We start from the raw sequence: 17,691 nt of genomic DNA on the forward strand, positions 1-17,691 counted from the left end.
CTTAGGCATGGTGCATGAAAATGGAGGGATATATATTATGTGACTCTGATACCTGAACAGTCTCTCCCTAGTTCTTGCTGATTTTGAGATATTTTTAAATCCTCACATTATAGGAAAAATGCTGTGGCTTAAATAGTTTCAATTTGGACCTAATTCTGTGCTAAAATGTAGATTTCACTACCCGTTGAGTGCTGGCTCAGTGCTGTGGCAGCTAACAAAAGGTACAAACAGCCTACTGCTACTGAACAATTAACTGGGTTTTGGCATTGATTTATTCTCTTAATCTCTCAACAGAAAAGTTGTTCATTAACAGGAGATGAAATGACTTTGTCAAACTTGAATACATTTGGCTAATAGGAACATTCACAGCCTAAGAGAAATGGAAGCAAGAATCACAAAGATGGATGTTTTCAGCACTCTGAGGGGTACCTTGGTTTTATTTGATTTCTTTGCCCTGTGTGAGTAGAAGGATGCTGACTGTACCATTAGTGACCCTGTGCTGTTTGGAGCCCCAGGGACTGGTGCTTGAGGAGCAGCATTCCCTGAAAAGCTCAGTGGGTTGCTGAATGAGAGGGGGCCAAGCTGGCAAACAGATTTGAAGATTGGGGTTTAGTAATGATCTCTGATTAATACAACTGTTCCAGCCACTAGGCAGGGAAAAATGTTATTTCTTAAAATAGGACCACCTTTTTGTAGAGCTGAAACACCTTTTAGAGAAATGTTGATTAGTCTGGAGAATGTAGTTGATACAAAAGGAATGCCCTGTGCATATGTAATTTAAAAGCAGCTAGAAAGAATTACATCAGGCATGACTTTGTCTTATGGTCTTTGTCTCTCCTAATTTAGAATTATTGTCTCAATTTAAAAATGTGGCTTAGCATCTCTAGTGGAGAAAAACTATGAAAAAACTGAAAGAAGGGGGAATTGTGAGCCGTGAAGCCTTTGGGTGTCTGCAGTGCAGGAGGGGTTTAGGTGCTGTCATCTCACTGTAGGGGAATTTGGCAGAAACCTTGCACTGGTATCTTGTTAAGTGCCTTCCCCAGCTGTCAGTCTTTGACCAGGACTTTCACAAGAAGAAGGGACACTTGCATGTCCACTTGCACTTCTCCTGACTGCCTGCCCATCTTTGTAAACAAACCTTCACATGCTCTGGCAATCCCTAAGAACCTCAGAGTTTCTCAGTCAATGGCAAGCAGAGTGCCCACCCTTGGTCTCATGTAAAACTTTGAGCAAAGAATGTGACTTGACCACATAACTTTTTTTCATGAATAGACCTCTTGTTTTTAATTTGATGAGCAAGGAACTTTCCAGTCCTGTCCTTCAGCTTACAGTCTGTCTTTAATTTGCAGAAAGTTGCATTCCAATTTTTCAGACATACATAAAACCATTTAACAGACTTATTTCACTTTGCTAGAACTTGTGTTACATTATCATGAGATTTGTGCATTTCTTTCTGTCTTTTTGTGTTGCAAAACCACAGCATAGCTGAAGTTGGCTGGGGCCCTTGGGGATGAATGCAGGGTCAGCTGGAGCAGGTTGTTCATGACATTGTCTGCTCAGGTTTTGAATATCTCCAAGGCTGGAGCCTCCACAGCTTCTTTGTGCAACCTGTTCCTGTGTTTGACCACCCTCACCTAAAAGTTTTCTGCTCCCTCCCCCCACTTTTTTTCCAATTAGGTATTTAAATAATGAGCATCATGTAGTACTTTGACAGCTTTATGGAGTTAATGTTTTTCCCAACAGTCAAGGGAATTATTCTCTGCACCAGAAGAGATGGTAATGGCATTGCTGGGGGAAAACTGCTGTGCAGATAAGTGGTGTAAGTTCTCCTTTCCCTAAATTCCTAAAATTACAGAGCAGTAGTAGTGTAACATGAGAGTGGGGGACAGGGACACCATGGACCAATGACACTATAGTTATGTCATCCTAAAAAAAAAAAAGTATTTTCATGTAATGGTTGTCTTGTCTTAGACAAGTAGACAAGAAAAATTGCTCCTCTCTAAGAAATCAGCTTATTGCCTTAGAATTGGAAAAGCTTATAGAGGTACTTGAGTCTCAGCATGCAACAAATCAACACAAATTTTTCAAGCACTTACTGTAGGGTTTCATTATTCCTTCCTTTGTTTTCTGGAACCCTTTTGTATATGGAATAAAGCAACTTAAAATTTTCTTTTATGGAATTAACTGCAGTTATTCTACTTAGTGTAAATGCTGTAATGTAAATTTCTCTCCTGGAAGGTGGTAGTTTTTTACCCCACAGCTCTCTTGCCACTGGAACTAGTTATATTACTGTGCAGGAATGCTATAGTGGTTTTTATTCCTCATATATCTGAATATCCAAAGCACAAATGCAGAGGTAATTCTGAAATGCAGAAGTGAGGATTGATCTGCAAAGGTGATATTTAAGAAAAAGTATTTGTTACCTTCTCATTGAGATTCAGGCACATTCCCACTGGATAGCATTTTAAGACATTTGGACCGCTTTCATTTATTTACACAATACTGGGTTTTGAACCCCATAGTTTCAGACTAAAACCTCAGTATGTGTTGTTACTTCTTTTTCTTACCTACCCAAACCTGGAGGAGTTAATTGCCAGATGATTTTTCTGCTCAGTTTTTAGTTCTTCAGTGATTTGTTCCTTCAATTTTTTTTATTCTTAAGAATGAGATATATACTCGTTGTTTTTACTCAGTGTACAAGGATTGAGTTTTCTCACCTTGGAGGTTAATTCCTTTGCTAATGTGACCGTAGTGGTGATTCATTCTGAGGTTGTGGAGGATTGGAGGGGTGTGTGGAGAAATGAGTGAAGCACATGAGAGGGCGCTCTGTGCTCAGGCGTTCAGCAGGGCCTGGGATCTCATTTCAGCTCTGTGCAGAAATTCACATTGGTTAGATACTTTTAAGTGGAATTTCGTTAATTTCTTTCCACAGTTGGTGCTGTTGGTGCTGCCCACTGTGCTTGTCTGACATCAGGCAGGAGTGGCTGGCAGGGCAGTGCTGCAGATCTGGCTCCTGAGGCTGCAGTGTCACTGATGCTCAGCAGAGGAAGGAGAGCAGCTGTTCTGAGCTGTGCTTTCTGAAATGCTTTGCTTTACACTCACCTTATCTATACACATTTGGGTTTCTTTGCATTTTAATTGTTTATTCTAATTTTGTTATCCTGCTGTCTTTATGCCACTTATCCCCATCTATTTTTCCTTTTGCAACAATTACATTATTTGCTGCTCTGGTAAATCACCAACAACCATGTCTCAGATGTTTTTGGTTTTGTTCTGCAGCAGATAGTTCTGTTTTTCTTAGGGTTTGGTATCCTGGGTTTGTCCTAGCTCTCTGAATTCATGCTGTAGTTGGCATAAACTACAATTCTGGTTGGCCAAGGACTAGAATTTGAGTCTGCCCAAGATGTTGTGGATGATAAGGAGTGCATCAAGCCCTCCTCTCCTTTGAGACCTGCCCATTGGTGGCTGAGTGACAATAAAGGAAGGGATTTGAGTGGATTCAAGGATGCTGTACCTGGTTTCTCTGTGATAGATAAGAATGCTCTTATAAACCTGCATGTTTGTTTGGTTATACAGGCTGATACATCATGGCATTTCTGGACATCACTGGATCCTCATCACAGACCTATAATCTCAACCAGTCTCTAAGGAAATTAAATTAAATTGAGAGTTTGTGAGAGCAAGTAGACAGGAGAAAACACTAAAAATGGAGAAAGCAGGAATTTGCCTTGACTAGCAAGTCAGTAGGAAGCACTCAAGGATACCATTTACACAGTGTGCTACACTGTGCCAAGGGCAAGAAAACCCAACCAATTAGCAGGGGCCTTGCTGAGAGCTCTCTGACAGCTGAAAACACATCCAGGGCTTAACATTCCATCTTCCTGGCCTTACAGTGCCAGCAGGGGTTTGTTCAGGTCATTCCATCTCCCTCCCTGTAGCCGAGGGAGATGTGAAGTGTCTGTGATCTTGTACAAGTAGGAGATGCAGCACAGGGATAATTGCTGCATTAAGCACAGGCATTTTCTGAGACAAGAGCATGATGACAGTTCAAACTAATGCAAACAGGGAAGAGGATTGTGGCAATTATTTTTATTTCTATAACCTGTTGTTCTCTGAGTCACTGCTCCATTTGTGTCTGAGGGCACTGAGGTCTGAACTGCTGCACAAAGCAGGTGGCATTTCCTTTTGCCACAAGCATCTTTGTACATGATTGCTTGTTTGCTCCAAAGAGGAAATTATAAAGCTCCTCGTGTTACATGGAACGACAGAAATAATTGCTATTTATCAGCTGTTATCCACTGCTATTTATCAGCTGTTATCCACTGACAGAGAATTTGCCCCTGAAGTTTAAAAGAAGGGTTGAACAATATTGTAGTTTCTATCATGTAGTGAATGGACACTCTAGTTTCAATTTTATCTTCTGGATTTATGTCAGCTTTGAACTCTTTCTTTTTTCCCTTCACTCGGGAATGTCAAGTTTCTGTCCTGGAAGTCAAATAAATGAATTTCTCTAGAAGTTCTTAGAAGTCTATCATAGACACAATTTTTTATGCTCTTCACTGCAGTTATTTTTGTAATTTCTGATGACTTTACCAGAAGTTGGCAGTGGTATGCAAATTCCTGTACTGCTTTTTTCGTTCTGAAACAGCTGAGGAACCGGCTCATATAAAAAATATATGTGGATATATATATTCATATTATCATATGAATATTGATGTACATAAAATATAATAAAGTTTTTTTTCTTAGTGTCCAGTATTTGAGACTGTTCTCCTCAGGCAGTGTATCTGATGGCTTTTGTTAGTCAAGGTCAAAATTCCATTCCATGTGCTTGGTAGGTCTGTAAATGAAAACTATTCCTTTAGTTTTTCTTGTGTTAGAACTAATACAGTGCTCCCTTCCCCTAATGGAAAACTTATTTTTTATTTAGACAAGTGTTAAATTCATGGTTTTATGATTCATTTTTAATGAACTTCTTCAAAGATGTGTACCAAGCCCTAGATATTCTGGATGCTAACAAAGGGAGAATGTACTTGGATGAAACATTTCTTAATAGAGGCTTGTCTCATATGGGAAGTGGAAAGAAACTTTCTTGAAACACTGCATTAATGGGTAGTTCAGGCATAATTTTCCAACTTTTTTCAGGGTGAAAAAGGAGGTTTAATTTTTGCCAAGTGTTTTACTCCTTGTGGCTTTCTGCTTGCAGGCTTCTGTCCTTCACAAATACAACACAAAAAGCAGTGCAGGACATAGCAGAAAGGGGATTGTGAATGATACAAAATAAATAACTAAACAATTTAATGATAATTTAATAATTACTGATTTATGTAATTAAAGGTGATTTTCTAAGCCCCATCCTCACAAGCACTGGGATCCATGTGTCACAGAATCACAGAATCACACAGAACCTTCCTCTGCCTCTTTGAGAGCTCTGTTCCCCTCTGAGAGGAGGTGTTGGCTCTTCCATGAGAATTGCTGTGCTGGGACTGAAGTGCCACATGATGGAGTTTAAGCCCTGGTGGGTAGGAGGTGTTTAAGGAAACAGGAATGTGGGGTTGGCTTTCCTGGCAAAGATGTCAGGCAGCTGTCAGAGATTTTGGGGCTTTCTGTCCTCAAGGTTACATTTGTGCTGCTCTATCTTCATCATCACTCATGGGCTTCTCAAGAACTGAATTTCTGACCCCATTTGTCCCATGAAGCCATAACATCTAGTGGAATTCAGTTTCATAATTTTTCTAAATGTGTGAAAAAGCTGGTGAAAGGTGGTTTTAACCCTGGTAACGTTCAGTTCTGTGTTTGCTGGACAGCTCCCCCATGAGTTGGGCAGAGCATGGTTGGGTCCTCCCTCACTCTGTTGGACTTTTGCAGTAACTCAGGATAGGAATTCTAGACATATTTTCTTATTTTAATTTTATTTTTATTTTTACTTGCACTGTAATTCTTTCTTAATTGGTCCAAAATACAAAATAATGGTTTTCCTTTGCTTTTCCTTTACCAAATGAATAGGAACTGGAAAACAATCTAATATCAGATTTTGTTGTTGTGTAACCCTTAGCCCCCCTCAGGTATCACACAGGAATACCTGTAATTCTTGATCAGCTCTTGGTTTTCATTGCTTAGACATCTTGTTTTGGCCCTGATAGCTCTCCTGCAGTGAGCCACAGTGAGGTCTGTGATCACTAATAGTGATTAATTTTAATGACAGTTGCCCTGAATCGTCTCCCATGCCTTTAGAGATACATGTCAAGCTTCAAGGCCTCTTATTCATTTAAATGTTCTCTGGGAACACAGAGTAGTAGTCTCACTCCAGAGAATTCAGATGTGCGATGTGCTCATGTTTATTTTATGGTGATACATCTCATTCAGTTGCCATTGTTACCAGGCTGTGCAAGGAAATTACTTTTTATCATGAGTAGGGTGGATAGGAAATGCATGCAACTGTATTTCAGGGAGTAAATTTTTCATGGTTATAGCCCGTGGGTACTAAATAAAAAATGTCAGCTTCGTGGATTTGGTTGCAGTCTGAAAGTGTGCTGAGAAATAATGGCTTTTGTGACTGTTTGGGAAAGGACAGCTACAGCACTGAGCCCTCCTAGGCTTACAGCAGAAAATATGTGCACTTAACTCAGATGGAAATGTTTGGTATTGCAAGGTACAGTCACTGAGGCTTTGGAAAGCTGTAAGAGAATAGGAAATGCAGCAAAAAAAGAGCGTGGAAAAGAGGAGTGTGTATAGTAAATGTAGCTTTTTAAAGAGCCTAAATTAGTGTTCCTATGAATAAAAAGAAATCAGTTGTCTGTATGATTTTGTGCCCTCCCACATTTGTTCTGCTCTATCCCACACTCTGCACTGAGTGAGGATACTGATCCTGGAGTCTGCAGAGGGAGCAGCAGCGAGCTCTCAGTTAATGATCCAAACCAGCAACTCACTCCTGGCTCAGACACATCCATTGTCTCTCGTGCTCTCACACAATTTCTCCTCCCAAATACTAATGCTTTTGTTCTTTTTTCTTCTGTGTCCCCACACAAAATTGTTTGTATTTAAAATTGGTTTTATATTTTATTTTTTATTAAATTTTGTTTATACTAAACAAAAAAAAAAAAAGTCACAGAAATGTAATTTTTATTGTTTGTTAGTTTAGAGTGCTCAGTACTGTTAAGTACAGTGATAAATCATATCTGGAACTATAAATATTTTTATGCATTTGTAAATATGGTGCACATTGTGTTGGGTTTGGTTGCTGCTTCATGAAACCAGGAAAATTTAAACTTTGTATGAAAATAACCATATGTATTTCACTAATTAAAAATTTACTGCAGCTTCTGTGAATTCATGTTTCATAAAATCACACTATAGAAGAGAAAGAAGCAACTTGAGTTTATCAGATCCACAACTCTCCATTCTGCTGAGTAGAAGACAGTTTTGCCAGGAAGGTGAATGCAGTGAGCACACTGGTCTTTCAAATGCTGAGGCCTCTGAAGGGCTTTTGTGTACATTTAACTGAAATTTTTGCTTTCCACCATGATAAAGAAGGTAGCGTTTACATTTTGCTTTAGGTATCTCTGTGAATCTCTATAGTGCTACAACCCCCCAAAATTCTATCAGTACAGCATAAAGAAAGCTTGTTACCTAGTTATTTTCCTCACTTTGGGGTTGCCCCAGTCCCTTGGCCTCTGAAGTGAGCAGTAGCATTGTTCAAATATTCACACTTTCAATATTGTGTAGCCTTGAGGTTCAGCCTCAGATTGTATTTGAGGAACTGGCTCTGAAGGTGAGATACTCACAGTTGTGAGTGGGAACTTCATCTGCTGATTTTAAGTGAGGTGACAATAATAAAGGTGGACAAACACATACTGTTTGTGATCTAGAGGTACAAAAATTTTATTGCTGGAAGTAGACAGGAAACAGGCACAATAAAATTTTTTTACTCTTGAAGTATTTCCCAACTTCTAAATAGCTAAAAAGCCTTGAACAATGTCTGGCAAGTTTTTATTTTACCTGAAAACAAATGGAGGATATGAATATTTGTCTAGTAATATAGAAAAGGTTAAATTTGCAGTCAAAAATTTAAGCAGATGTCCAAAACAACTGGTTTTTATAACCTAAAGGACCCTGAGACACTTGCACCAACAAAAGTGGTTTTGTTTTTTATTCCCTGCTCACAAAAATTAACCATCTGCTCATTAGAAGTGTTAAAAATGGAAGAGCTGAAATGGGGCTGGTATGGCTTGCAGCTTTTTGGCAGCTGCTGAGAGACATAGTAGGGTTTAGTAGTACTTTTTCTAGAATCACAGAATGGTTTGGGTTGGAAGGAAACTTAAAGCCAGCTTGTTCCAACCCCCTGCCATGGGCAGGGACACCTTCCACTGTCCCAGGTTGCTCCAAGCTCCATCCAACCTGGCCTTGGGCACTTCCAGGGATGGAGCAGCCACAGCTTCTTCTCTGGGCAGCCTGTGCCAGGGCCTCAGCACCCTCAGAGCCAGGAATCTTAAGTGGCATGGAGGTGCTGATATCAGAAATAACAGAATGTGTGAGCACAATTCACATCCCAGCCTGTGCCACTCACACAGTGAGGTCACTGAGGAGGCCTCTGCCACATGTCACAGGCATGTTCTGTAGTGGACACCCTTGGAAGACTATTGTGAAATTCCTGTTGTTCCTACCAATGCAAGACTCGATCCTGTGGGAGCTTCAAGTCCATATTCTGTGCTTATTGTAACAGAATTCCCATGAAATGGCTTGGGTGGGATGGGACCTTTGAAGACCCTCCAGTCCAAATGTCTTTAAAGCAAATGTGAATCTCTAGGAGTTGTATAGTTTTTGGAACAAGCTATGGAACAATAAGATATGGAGGAGATTTTATAACTGAAAAATTTTAATTTTGGTGCCTGACTGGGACTTGTGCTGAGATCCTTCATGCAGTTTGCTGGCTGGAATTTTTGAGGAGCGCATGAACAGTGTGTTCAGGTGCCTGATATTTCATAGCTAAACCCTCATGGGGGCATCTCAGAGCTACAGAAAGTGACAGATTTCAAGATAATGCCAATAAACTTTAAACAGCTGTAGGTTTACCTGCAGTCTGCTTTTCAGTTATCTTTTTAGTCAAGTCTCTTTTCAAGATGTTCTGAAAAGTAAAAATCAAGTAAATACATTCTCAGCTCTAGTTTTTGATACTGCTATAACTGGGTGAGCTGGGGAACTGGCTGATGCATTTCAAAGGATTAATTGAGATAATTTTTGAGCTAGTTTGAACATAATTATAAACTCAGCTGTGAAATAAGAAGATTCCTGTTTTTACATAACTGCATAGTAGTTGATGCTGAAAAACTCATGCTTAGAACACTGACACTTTTCTGAAAGTTAAATATGCTAAATAAGACTGACCTTGATTTTGAAATGAGCAAGGGTAATTGCTAATAGAGAAGATGATGAATTAAGGTTATCATCTATTGAGCTGGCCCTGGCAGCACCCACAGCTGTCACAGTGTAGCCAAGCTGCAGGAAAGGAGAGCACCTCTTCAGGCAGGTGGAGAAGGTGGGTGGACACAGCTATTAGAGGATAGCCTTGATAGCCCACTCTGTTTTGCTGTGGCCATTCCGAGAGGGTAATTAATCATGTTGGGCTATGTCTCAATCTAGGGTTGATGCACTGCATTCTAATGAAACTCATTAGGGCTCCATCTTTATCATCACAGGATAACTTTTCTATAAAGACTCTGTCAGGAATAACTTGCCACGAAAACAGACACAGAACTGAAATTCAGGAACATAAATTTCCTTGCATTGCTGTTACAAGTCCAGAAATATTCAGGACTCCCTGAGTCAAAACAAATCACCCTGTAACAGTCAGAGTAGGAGTGCCAGATTGACTCTTCCTTCTTTCAGTGTTTTTTAAATCTGGTATTTCTAAGGTCTTTTACATTATCTGCAGTTGGGATTCTCTTTATGTCACATATTTCCCTACCAAAAGTAAAAAGGAAAATACGTTATCCCTGGAGTATCATAAGTGGCAATTAATTAATCTGAGATTTTTTTGGGGGAAGAGGTAGAATAAACAAAACATATACATTTCAGTGTGAGAAACATTGCATAGTTATGTGTGTATAGCATATTTTAATATTTATTAATATAAAACAAATGACTTCGTTTAAACACTGGAAAAAATACTAAAATAATCATTATTTTTAATAATAATACTGAATGAAAAGAAACTCAAGGGTATTAACTGGGTGACCTTTCTAAGAGTGCTCTGAAGTGAGTGGCAGTAGCCACAATTACTGAGTGCAGTTACCTGATGCCAAACACAGCAACTGGGCTTGAGACCCTTCAGTCGGGGGGGCAGGCAACAGGAAAAAATTGCTTTTTCATTTGGGAGCACAGTGACTTGAAATCATTCAAGTGCCCTCATTTTTCTGTTCTGGAACATTAGACTGATATCTGGAAATGCTCTGGTGGCGAGCAAAGGAGATGTCAGTGGAATATCTAGAAATGCAAGTACTGTCTTGGGAGAAATGGATTTATGGGCTGCTGCTGCCTCGAGCCAATGTGCCTGGTAATTTGTGATAGACCTGGCTTCTGCCTGTGTCCTGTTTCTGTGGATAACCTCTGAGTGACCCCTGCCTGATGAGTGAGTTGGCTCTTTCGCACGAGACCACTTCACATGAGAAGAAAGCTGAAATTTGTCATTTTGAAATATCAATCTGTTGCAATTTTTCTCCCCCCTTTGACAATTAAGCCCTATTTAAGAGGAATCAGGGTTGGAGACCTTGTTTTTCACCTCTGTTAGTGAAATTATTGCAGGGAAATCTTGCAGCCTTATCTCTCATTATGACTTCATTACCAAGTTGCAGTATCTGTTTCCTTCTGGCTGATTAGTTTGGGATTGATAACAGGAGTTGGAGCAGAGAGCCACTTTTGGTAAATTCCAGGGTCTAATCGTGCAGCAGTTCTTGGCTCCAGGTCTCTCCACCAATAAGTGTGTAAGTCATGGATCTTTGGTCTTGGTATTTGTCTGCCTTTCTTTAAATGATTTTGAAAGGTTTTGAACATGAACATTTTTCAGGTAATAGAATTATTTTTCTTCTGATTTGCCCTACAATGTAGAACCTATTTTCTTAAGTGTGCCAGAGAGCTTCTGTGCTGCTGAGGCAGTGTTAAGTAATGAGTATGACACAAGATGAGCCATTAATCCCATCTCCAGAGAACAATCAATCTGTATAGTGCCATCTACTATTACCCATAGCAAAGAAAAACAAACCTAAGATTCTTTAGGAAATACAGATTTCCCAGTATTCAGGTTGTTAAAGAGTTAAAAATCCGCTGTGAATAAAAGGAAAGAGGGTTGTTCTGCTGAGAAGTAACTGAGCAGTTACAGCCTTGTGCAGAGAAAAGATCTTTATAGGCAGGATAGAATAGAAGCAATTTAGGAGTGATTTGAAAACTGCTTTTGAGTAATGGATGTGAGTGGGAGAGAGTGCAGCACAACAGATGAAACACTGAACAAGATTTTGCAAGGGGAAAACTTTCGGGGCTGGAAGTTAGCCCTGTTCCCCACAGGGATGCTGGGGCTCTGTTTTGGTGGTCTGTGGAGCAGAGAGTGCTCCTTGGCAGGCTGAGCAGTGCATGATGTCATGGGATGCAGAACACATGCACGGAGAGCCAGGAACTGCTGTTCGCGCCGCGGCGCTGCCAGATGTGCGCGCTGAGAAATGGAGAAACCGGCTCTGTCAAGATGCTGAGAAACGTCCTGGACTGAGCTGGGCCCAGCCACGCTCTGTGCAGAGTTCAAATACACTCCATGGGGTTTCTCAGTCCTGGAGCCCAAGTTCTGCTCGTGGGAGCAGCCCGTGTAGAATGCCTTTCCCGGTGTTTTTCTGAGATGAGCTTGGAGAAATTCCTGTTTTATCCAGAAAACATACTGAGGGCTTCTTCACGGGAGTTACTCGCAGCAGAGGAGAATCAAAGGAATCTGTTGACTCCAATTTTCACTTGTACTTCCTATTAAGGACGGTTCCACATTCCATCAGAGGCTCTGGTGCCAGACATTGCTCTCTTTACTGATGCACAGCTCTCTCTGCAGATTAAGTGGCCTCCAGGAATTATTTGAATCTCTTACCCAGCAGTGCTTCACATGTAATAAAGCCAAAGGTGGGTTTAAGCTTTTCTGTATTTCAGGGTGAAAATACGGGATTTTTTCCTAGATCCCCTTAGATTTTGAGGTCAGCTAAAAATACTTTTATTCAGTACAGAATGTGTTATCTGGTCATTGGTGTACAGAGAGTTAAATATAGCTTTGCGTCTCCCTCCTTTTGCAAGGGCTCTAATTAAAGGGAGGGGGGGAGATGCTGGAAGGCAGCAACAGGAGAACGCCTACAGAAAGTCAGGAATTCTTTATCCAAATGGAACATTTCGAGCTTGAGAATTTTTTCTGTTTTGTGTATTTTTTTATGTTTACTGATGATTTTTCCTGCTAAAAAAGATCATTGTTAACTAACAGTATTATAATCTTGCTAGTCTGTGTACAAGGCTACAAAGAAGTCTCCTGTAGTAGTCACACAGGTGAATTGCCACTCTGGAATCCTTGGAACTGTGCCATTCTGAGGGATCTGCTTAAGGGTGCTCTGAGGTTCCTCTCAGAGGAATGTGAGATCTGTGAGTTGCCAGGAGGTTCATACTGCTCACTTGTTGAGTAGAAATTGTTCTGCTGAGCTCAGAGACTGCACCACAGCAGGGATCTGGTTCCTCCTGGCTGGGATGCCCAGGCATTTCTGCCGTGTCCTCAGCAAGCCATGGTGATTCTCCAGCTGGAAAACTCAGGGGGCAAATTGTGTTCTGTGCTGTTTTAATAAGGAAGGGCACAGCTCTGTAAGTGTCCCTGTGCTTGGGTAGGTGTGGTAACTGCTCCCAGACTTCAAGGCATAAACCTCTAACAAGTGGCATCAGAAAGGGGTTTTCTTCCTTATAAACAAGATGCACCATTTGCTGTCTTCTTCATGTTGTAGAAGATGGATCTACAAGAGGTATGTTCCCAGATTTTGACTGTTCTCTTAGAATGATCAGGACACACAGCAAAATAAATCACTGATTTAATAGGCCAGGCTGTTAGATTTAGGGACCAACTTGTCTGTCTGATATGGGGTTCCTGTAGCACCTTAGATGAAGAATTTTTATTTCTATTTTTTTTCTTTCTTTTTTTTTTTTTTTTTTAGCCTGGAATTATTGGGAGTAAACCGTTGTAAAACTGTTTCAGTTTTAGGACATTAAAGTCGTGGTAATTAGGCCTAAGCCTTTATACAGCTTAATTAGGAGGAGAAGAATAACAGCACACTTCTCTAAAGTGTAAATATGAGCTTATTGGCATAGTTTTACCTAAACTCTGATGTTTATAGAGTGGTGGTTGGGTAGCAATGTGAAAACCTGACAATCACTGAATTTCTGACAGCCTGCTACGATGTCACGTTGAACAGTGAAAGTCTGTGCCCAGGCAGAGAGAATATATCAAACCAATTTGTCTCTCTTTTGTCTGTCATTGCTTGTACATGCAGCATATAAAGAAGGCATCGTGTGTAGCAGTGTAATTCAAGATCTATTGAGTCTTTTCCATTTCTCCTAGACCTTAATAAATTGAGAAGTTTTTAGATAATTCTTTCCCTTTGTTATTTTTGCTTATTTCATTCAGGTAATTCCTTCCCATACTTGTTTTTTCTTAATATTTCTAACCCACATTCAGAACCTGCTGTCTAAGCTACTGTGTATCAGGTTAAAGATACTTACCACAAGCTTTTTTCTAGCTATAATTACTTAATTACATTTCTGTTCTAATTGAGTTTTCTGTGCTGCATGGTGAGGCCTGGGCTTTGGGGACTGTGGGTGACAGCAGAGTCCTTGTTCCAAGGGGTCCAGACACATCAGCAGAGACATTCCAGGGAAGCAGATAATGTTGTTTTTTCCTGTTTACCCCGTGCCTGTGCAAAAAACCTCTGTTTCTAAGGTATCTGATGATAATCTCACTTTTCAAAATGGAAAAATGTGTGCTGGAGAAAAAGAAAGATGAAGTGAGTACAGGTTTCAAGACTAGGTTTGTGCTTCTGGGTCTGCTGTGGGGTCACCTTTTGTAATAAAACTTCAATAAGAAAATATGCTAATTGCAAAAATAGATTATGGAGTAATCTAATATCCAGTAATGAACTTCCATTTACATAACCTTCAAAAAAGTATTTTAAACCAATCTCTTATAATCAGTAAACCATTCTATTATAATCAGTAAATACTTTTATGTAGGTGCAGCTTGAATATTTTTTATTTTTAATTCTTGCAAATAGTTCACCCCTCACCTTTCCTGTCAGGCATGAATGGAAACTGCTGCATGGTTCTCTCCTTCTGTTTCTCCACAGAGAAAAATTTTAGTACCTCTTTATGCCTTATGCTTTTTCAGTGCTGGATGTTTGAGCACATGAAGGTAAATTAAGCAGATGTGTTCTGTATTTTTAGGCTGGAGCCAACAGCTGTCCTAGTTATTCTTAAATGCTCTCAGAGAAATGCCACTGGAGTCAGGTTCTGACTGAGTCTTGTGTGCTGACTTCACTGCTGTAGGACAAAGCTAATTGGGGTTGCCTTGGTCACTGACAGGGTCTCAAAATTCCTATTTTGATGAGCTCTCCTGATTTTGCTGTTTGAAGTAGTGAAGCTAACTAAAACTGCATCAGAAACCTTCATGGTAGTGCTGAGTTGGAGATGCTTCTCCTCAGCCAACTGCACTAGGTGATTGTTTTAGGTCCCTCCCAACAGGAACTATTCTAGTCTAACAATCTTAGATGGGACTCCTCAGAGAGGCCAAATTGTCTCTGCTCCAATGATTTCAGTGATGCTGTAGGGTTTTACAACACCTTAAGATTGTTTCCCACTTTTGAAATGGTTATCTCTGACATGGCAGTGACAAGGTATTCTTCAGATTAACTGTAGAAGGAATTGCTCTTTGAACATCTGTCTTTCTGAGGGAGATTTATCCGATTCTGGTTTTGAGGCTTCGTTGGCTCTCTGTAGACACTTTGTCATTGTAGAGGAGTTCAGTTTATTTCTTTCCTCTGTTCTCTTACTGCTGCAGCAGTGAAAAGGGCAGCTGTGAGATGCAGCATGCTGTGCTTTGGGAAGATATGGTGCTGCATATGGATAAATTGTGTCACATCTCTTATTCATACAGTCCTGTCTGAAAATGTGAACAGACACAAACAAAATTCCTGGTACACATTTTACAAGAAAGTTCAGCAGGTGAACTGCCTATCATTCTAAATCAGTAAGAGAAGAGTCCTTAGAGAGTTTTAAGGGCTGTTTCTGACAGTTACAGGATCTTTTGTTGAGTGGCTCAGGGCTCAGGAGTAGGATAGCCTGGGTAACGTGCTTACATTTCCACTGTGTGGAAGAGAAATTTAGAATAGACAAAACAGATCCTTTACAATACAATAGTTTTATTGTGTAGCCCTTTCAGACAAAGCTAAAAGAGAATTTTTATTAAAACTTTGCATATGCTCTTATGATTTCTTTAAATTTAGAAGGTATGTTCTATATCCTGAAAAACAGGACAAATTTAATGTGCAGAGTGTATGTCACCAAACTCTAACTCCCTCCCTGCTCACCTGTGAGCTCCAGAGGAGCTAATTGTTAAAGCAATAAGTTTGACTTTATTTTCTCTTTCAGTTTCTGCATGTCACTGTCAGGTGTGTCTGAAGTCCACCTCCTTAAGAGAGGTGTCTAAGTGGGGATGTGATTTTAAATCATAATTGAAAGGTTTCACATTTAATTTGCTGCTGGGGTTTGAGAGCTTGTTGGTTCCTCTGTATATTGATGGATCTGTTTCCTCAGTGCAAGAGTGTCCTTAAAGGTACCACAGCCATCCTCTATCCTGCTTAATGTTATTTCATATTCAGACACAGAATTCCTTCATTTCAACGCAAACCTTTCCTTTGAATCAATTGCCTCTTCTAGAAAATTATCATCTCAGGCCTTTTGTCCAAGCAGCATCATACCAGGAAGGGCAAGATTGTTTTCAGTCTCACTACTGGCTGCATGTAAGATAATACATCTTGCAACTGGGTTTTTTGGAAAGAATTCATAGGAATGTGTTTAAGGTGTACTCCGAGGAGCAGGCAGAGGGGACTACCTTGGGGAATAAAAGCAGTGTTTTCATTCAGGAACCTGATAATATTGTAAGTATAGCTTAAAAAGAAGTTTGTATAGCCTTGTCCACTAAATTAATGTAAGTCTCCCATTTTGGGCTAGTAATAGCTTATTTGAGGCTGTTATGCCTGCAGAGACACTGAAGATGTGAGTGCTGGCAGATCCTGTGGATGGCTGGAGTCACTGGGTAAGGTGTGGGAATGGGGGGGCAAGGGAGGAAGAGGAGCTCTCCTGGGGAGAACTTCCAGGTTAGTTACAGGTGATTTATTTGGCTCTTCCTTACCTGAGACAGCAGATTGTGGTGGAAATTGGCAAGGGAAGAGTAGGAGAAGACCCTTCTCCAGGGGAGGACAGATAGCAGAAAGGGTGCTTTTCTGTGAATCTTTGCCTTCCAAGTAATGCTTTGACCCACATCTTGCCTGAATTACACTTGTCTCCATAGCAGCAGTAATTGTACTTCCTATGGAAAAAAGGAGGGGCAAGGCATAATTAGAAGCAGGTCCCAAACATGGTTTTCTGCTCAGGATCATGTAAGGGTAGAACTGAAGCCTCCTAAGCCAATACGAGAGTCTCAACAGTTCTGAAGGCAAACACCTTCCTTGGTAAGATGCAGTTAAAATTTAGGATATGTTTCCTATCCATTGAGGTACAGAAGTACATTTTGCCATAGGACTGTCACACAGGTATTTCACAGCACACTGTGTTCATATAATACAATCACAACTGAGGTGCCAGCAGAGACTCTCACTGCTCTGTGAAGGATGAGCACTGTGTTCTCTCTCTCTCTGATTATCACCTCTCTTGCTCTTGTTATCCCCCCCATATTCCCTTCTCTTCTCCAAGGCATGGAGTAGGGCTTTCATTTGAAACACAAAAGTATGTTTCATTTGAAACACCAAAGGATGGATAATGCTGGAGTGTTGACCTTTATTTCCTGAAGGGTGTGAAATAGATGGAGTTTTGTCACAAGACTTGGTCTGGTAATTAAAAGAGAATTGCCTAATTCCTGCACTTGAAGGGAGTTACCTCCTCCCAGAGCGGAATTTTCTGATCTCCTTTTTCCCTTTTGCAGGCCACACTTGCTGAGCAGCTGCCATAGCTCAGTCACTCGTGCAGAGTCTCATCTGTAAACCCTTGTGAGGTGCTGTGTCTGCCTTCAGCACTCTGGCTGGGGGGGGGTAAAAGTGACAGACACGGGAGCACTGTAATGAATTGAAAGCTGCTTTAATAAATTCAGAAATAAAAGGACTTGATTTCATTATCCTTCATGAATTTGCCAAGGGACTCAGCTTGGTCTGCAGTGCTTTGCTGTGGGTGTTACTGCAGTGCTGGCATCTCACACGCTGCCAGCCCAGGCAGTACACAGGGAAGTGCAGGTTCTTACTCTGAGTCTTCATGTACCTGCTGAGCACTGACCAATTGAGCTGCTACCTAATTGGAATGACACAATGAACTGAATTCTCATTCTGCTTGGATAGCCTGACAGCAAACTGCTCAACAAGCCATCTCCAACGGGAC

The 17,691-nt window shown here is 40.6% G+C and overlaps 1 protein-coding gene and 1 long non-coding RNA gene across 3 annotated transcripts in view; both read left to right on the forward strand.

Moving 5' to 3' along the window:
* Positions 1-17,691, forward strand: part of TTC28 (tetratricopeptide repeat domain 28) — a 107,691-nt gene that overhangs the window by 10,015 nt on the left and 79,985 nt on the right. The window lies entirely within an intron of this gene.
* On the forward strand, positions 12,560-17,421 carry LOC135282843 (uncharacterized). Its single transcript, XR_010348861.1, has 2 exons — positions 12,560-13,019; positions 17,246-17,421. It is a non-coding gene; the product is annotated as an uncharacterized LOC135282843 (long non-coding RNA).

Source organism: Passer domesticus, chromosome 17 (genome assembly GCF_036417665.1).
Source record: "Passer domesticus isolate bPasDom1 chromosome 17, bPasDom1.hap1, whole genome shotgun sequence".
Classification (NCBI taxonomy): Eukaryota; Metazoa; Chordata; class Aves; order Passeriformes; family Passeridae; genus Passer; species Passer domesticus.